Here is a 5,947-nt window from a genome sequence, read left to right on the forward strand (position 1 = left end):
CAATATGCTGGGAAAATACGAAGCTGCCGTTGGAGCAGGAAAGAGTGGGAAGGAGGGGGTGAGCCAGGCAGGAGGACGCATCTGATGTGATGCTGCATCCCAGCCCTGAGGACCAGCTCCTTTCGTGCTCCTTCCACCCTCCTGTCTCTGAACCCTGCCCAGGACCTAGGCACCTGCTGTGTGAGAGCCGGGATCCAGATTCATGAAGAACAGGGGAGCATTTTTGTTACTGCTGTTCATTTCTTTGGGAATAATTTTTTGCCTACCTTGGAGAATCTGAAGGTAAGCTTTTTTTTCTTGTGCTTCTTTTTGCTCCTGGTAACAGCAAGCTTTTTAAAAGTCAGCATACGTCCATTAACTTTGAAAACTGCAGCAAGGAATCCAGGAAATTTCCATTGTTTGGACAATGGGCAAGGAAGAGTAGCTTCCTCCCAGGAGCACGCAATACCCTTGTACCTACGAGGTTCATGGGGTCACAAAGAGTCGGACACAACCGAGCAACTGAACTGAACTGACCCTCCAGTTAGACATCAGGACAGAAAGACAGACAATTAGAAGAGATTAGCATTTAACACAACTGGGTTTTTTTTCTGGTTTATTAGAAACCTCAGAGATCCAAATTTTTCTTTCCTCTTGCATGATGAAAATGTAAGTACTTCTTGTGGTTTTACTGCTTTGTTCATCAAAAACTTGGCCGTCAAAATAGCATCCATGTTACTGTAAAACCTGAAAGCAATTTTGGGAGAAGCACTGCAGTGGTAGATCTCCAGCTACCCTCCCAGGCTACTCACCAAGGGACACACTAAATTCCTTTCAGCGTGAACTGCTCAGCAAGAAGTCTTTTGCCCACATTTAAACTCTACCCAGAGCCCCCTGTAGTCTTCACATCTGTCTGTCCTGCTGTGCACACGCTCACACCGTGGCCACTGACTTTCAGGCACAGCACTCTAGGAGATGGAAATTGGGGCAAGTGCTAGGAGTTCGTCAAGGCTGTATATTGTCACCCTGCTTATTTAACTTCTATGCAGAGTACATCATGAGAAACGCTGGACTGGAAGAAACACAAGCTGGAATCAAGATTGCCGGGAGAAATATCAATAACCTCAGATATGCAGATGACACCACCCTTATGGCAGAAAGTGAAGAGGAACTCAAAAGCCTCTTGATGAAAGTGAAAGAGGAGAGTGAAAAAGTTGGCTTAAAGCTCAACATTCAGAAAACGAAGATCATGGCATCAGGTCCCACCACTTCATGGCAAATAGATGGGGAAACAGTGGAAATAGTGTCAGACTTTATTTTTCTGGGCTCCAAAATCACTACAGATGGGTGAGTGCAGCCATGAAATTAAAATACCCTTACTCCTTGGAAGGAAAGTTATGACCAACCTAGATAGCATATTCAAAAGCAGAGACATTACTTTTCCAACAAAGGTTCGTCTAGTCAAGGCTATGGTTTTTCCAGTGGTCATGTATGGATGTGAGAGTTGGACTGTGAAGAAGGCTGAGTGCAGAAGAATTGATGCTTTTGAACTGTGGTGTTGGAGAAGACTCTTGAGAGTCCCTTGGACTGCAAGGAGATCCAACCAGTCCATTCTGAAGGAGATCAGCCCTGGGATTTCTTTGGAAGGAATGATGCTAAAGCTGAAACTCCAGTACTTTGGCCATCTCATGCGAAGAGCTGATTCATTGGAAAAGACCCTGATGCTGGGAGGGATTGGGGGCAGGAGGAGAAGGGGACGACAGAGGATGAGATGGCTGGATGGCATCACTGACTCGATGGACGGGAGTCTGAGTGAACTCCGGGAGTTGGTGATGGACAGGGAGGCCTGGCGCGCTGCGATTCACGGGGTCGCAAAGAGTCGGACATGACTGAGCGACTGATCTGATCTGCTCTGATCTGCTACTGAGTCACTGCGGAGAGAGGAGCAGGGAGACCTCAGATGAGGGTGCTGTGCCCCTGTTACTGCTGCCCCTGCAGCTTCCTGGAGCTGGGGGTCTGTGTGCAGGTCTGAGAGCAGCCAGAGAGGAAAGGATTAATGCCAGGACAGTAGCCATCAGAAAGGGCAAGAAACAACTTTGCTAGATTTAGCAAATTGAAGTACAGAATTCTCAGTTAAATTTCAGGAAAAAAAAATAATAATTTTTAGTATAAGTATATCCCAAATGTTGCATGGGATATACTTATACTATATATATATATATTTTTTTTTTAACTGAAATTCTAATGTAACTGGATGTCCTGCATTTAATCTGGCAACCCTTCCTGGTAGGTCTGCAGCTCACCCTCCACCTAGCGTCCCAGCCCACCCCTAGCCCTGCTGTTCTCTTCCTTCTTTCCTCCTCTTCTGGCCCGTCCTCCTCCTGTCATTCTTCCCCAGCAATACAATAGAGGATCTGACAGTAGGTCCCAAGTCACTGAAGCTCATTCATCAGTGATATATTCTTTTCCCTCCGTGTGCATGTTTACTTCTTTGTGGCTGTCCAAAGCTTAAAGACTTTATTCCCTGCTCAAATCACCCCAAGCAACGTACAAGCAAAGAGGGGAAATACAAGGACAACTGCTTTAACAATTCAAGCCGCCCCTTCTGAAGCGCTGGAGAGCATAAGCGCTCTGCACCAGGCCCCCTACTTTGACGGCACCTCCCTGGAGAAACCCAGTTCACAGCCTCCACATCCAGTTTTTGCCACCCAAGCCCAAGCCACTCAGCAGCTTTCATCTGGGGAGCAGAGAGAAATAAAAAACACTGGGAACAGGGGGCCGAGACAAAGCACCCAGCTACTGCAGAGTGAGATCCAGGATCGTTGCAACTGCATTTATGTGAGTGTCAGAGTTCACACGTGGGGTAACAAGTGGTAGGTGGTATTGGGGAAAACTTATGATCATGGAGGTTGATGACAGATACTGGTGACCTAAGCTAATAGGAAAAGTTAAATGGGTTTGGCTGTGTTGAAATACCACTGATTACATTTTGGTGAGCCTTCTGCCTTGGATGCCTAATTACCACACGGTGCCATGATACTTATGTATATCATTTTATATGCCTTAAATTAATGTTGTTAAATTAACTTTGTTATTAACTTTGTAATTTGATTAGAACAGGAGACCCAGCCTGTATTGAACTGCAGGATGGATATCTACTGCTCTGAGAAATTCAGGGCAGCTACGGATTGAGTCACAGTGAGAAGGCCCCGTCCACGGCTCCCAGTAACTCTCCACTTTCTGGGTGCATGTGTACCCTGGGTCTCCTGACTCGCTTCTAACAGAAGGGATGGGGTGTCACTTCTGAGACTGGGTGGAATATGCCTGTGCCTTCTGCCCTTTTAGTCATCTCTCACCCTCTCTTGTTCTGGAAAAGCCAGTTGCCACGTCATGAGATGCCCTGCAGAGAGGCCCACACAGCAGGGACCTTGTGGAGGCCTCTGGCCAACAGCCACGGGGAACCTGAGACTTGGCAACAGCAGGGGAGTGAACTTTGAAAATGATCTGCCGCCAGGTGAGCCTTGAGATGTAGACAGACCTGGTGGAAATTTCATACAATCTTGTGAAAAGCTCCAAGCCAAAGGCATCCTGAGCACAGAAACTGAGATAATAATTTTTAGTAACAAAAATTCATTAATAATAACTGCTTCCCTCGTGGCTCAGTGCTAAAGAAACCTCATGCAATGCAGGAGATGAGGGTTCAGTCCCTGAGTTGGGAAGATACCCTGAAAAAGGAGGAAATAGCTACCCACTCCACCATTCTTGCCTGGAGAATCCCAAGGACAGAGGAGCCTAGTGGGCTACAGTCCGTGGGGTTGCAAAGAGTCAGACAAGATTTAACAACTAAACAACAAGTTCAGTTCAGTCGCTCAGTTGTGTCTGACTCTTTGCAACCCCGTGAATCCAGGCCTCCCTGGTGTCTTTGCGACACCAGGCCTCCCTGTCCATCACCAACTCCCGGAGTTGACTCAGACTTACGTCCATCGAGTCAGTGATGCCATCCAGCCATCTCATCCTCTGTTGTCCCCTTCTCCTCCTGCCCCCAATCCCTCCCAGCATCAGAGTCTTTTCCAATGAGTCAACGCTTCACATGAGGTGGCCAAAGTACTGGAGTTTCAGGCAATGGCACCCCACTCCAGTACTCTTGCCTGGAAAATCCCATGGACGGAGGAGCCTGGTAGACTGCAGTCCATGGGGTCGCTAAGAGTCAGACACGACTGAACGACTTCACTTTCTCTTTTCACTTTCATGCATTGGAGAAGGAAATGGCAACCCACTCCAGTGTTCTTGCCTGGAGAATCCCAGGGACGGGGAAGCCTGGTGGGCTGCCGTCTATGGGGTCACACAGAGTCAGACATGACTGAAGTGACTTAGCATAGCATTCCTTCCAAAGAAATCCCAGGACTGATCTCCTTCAGAATGGACTGGTTGGATCTCCTTGCAGTCCAGGGACTCTCAAGAGTCTTCTCCAACACCACAGTTCAAAAGCATCAATTCTTCGGCGCTCAGCTTTCTTCACAGTCCAACTCTCACATCCATACATGACCACAGGAAAAACCATAGCCTTGACTAGATGGACCTTTGTTGGAAAAGTAATGTCTCTGCTTTTTAATATGCGATCTAGGTTGGTCATAACTTTTCTTCCAAGGAGTAAGCGTCTTTTAATTTCATGGCTGCAGTCACCATCTGCAGTGATTTTGGAGCCCAGAAAAATAAAGTCTGACACTGTTTCCACTGTTTCCCCATCTATTTGCCATGAAGTGATGGGACCAGATGCCATGATCTTAGTTTTCTGAATGTTGAGTTTTAAGCCAACTTTTTCACTCTCCTCTTTCACCTTCAACTAAACAACAAAGCAAACAACAAAATAATAAATGTGGGTTGTTTTGCACCGCTCAACTCTTGGGTAATTTGCAGCAACAGGTAAAAGAATACAGTCACTCCCTGAGGACTGCACTTGTGTGGTACTTCACTGAGAGCTGAAGGTGTGACCACTCTGCAGTGCAGACCCCCCCACACACACCAACAGCTGAGGAGGCTCCAGTGTGCATGGTGATGGCGGGTGGGGGCTGGGAAGGCAGACAGACCTGGAAACTGGCGGTTTGCTGCACCCACATTGCCAGGTTCTCGGGAGCTCTAGAAATGCTCCTGCGGGTCACTGAACTTTATTGAAATCCTGCTGTCATAACCCTGATTCCTGTTTACAAACTGAATACCCAATCGCCCATGGAGCCCCGGGAACTGTTTGGCCTTTGCCTTTGATTTACATTCGTGACCAGGTTCCAGGCCACTTCTGCCCGAGACTCCCCAGATATAGACTCTTGAGGGAGGGACGCCCCTTATTCAAGGCTCTCGGTCTCTTGCCTCCAAGTCTCCCAATTGCAACCTCAGCTGTGTGATGCTGGAGGCAGCTCCTCAGAGGGTAGCCCGGCTTTGTCTGCGGCGCCAGGCCGGCGAGTTGGAGAAGACTCTTGAGAGTCCCTTGGACTGCAAGGAGATCCAACCAGTCCATTCTGAAGGAGATCAGCCCTGGGATTTCTTTGGAAGGAATGATGCTAAAGCTGAAACTCCAGTACTTTGGCCACCTCATGCGAAGAGTTGACTCATTGGAAAAGACTCTGATGCTGGGAGGGATTGGGGGCAGGAGGAGAAGGGAACGACAGAGGATGAGATGGTTGGATGGCATCACTGACTCGATGGACGTGAGTCTGAGTGAACTCCGGGAGTTGGTGATGGACAGGGAGGCCTGGCGTGCTGGTATTCCTGGGGTCGCAAAGAGTCGGACCCGACTGAGCGACTGAACTGAACTGAGAGGGCGCCGCAGGCTGGAGGCAGCTCCTCAGACCGTAACCCGGCTTTGTCGGCGGCGCCGGGCCCGGCCCACAGCGGGCGGTAGAGGGTGCCGCGGGGCTGGGGGCGGCTGCTCCTCATAGGGTAACCTGGCTGTGTTGGCAGTGCAGTGCCGGGC

The sequence above is a fragment of the Bison bison genome, unplaced genomic scaffold (genome assembly GCF_000754665.1).
Source record: "Bison bison bison isolate TAMUID 2011002044 unplaced genomic scaffold, Bison_UMD1.0 scf7180017864374, whole genome shotgun sequence".
NCBI lineage: Eukaryota > Metazoa > Chordata > Mammalia > Artiodactyla > Bovidae > Bison > Bison bison.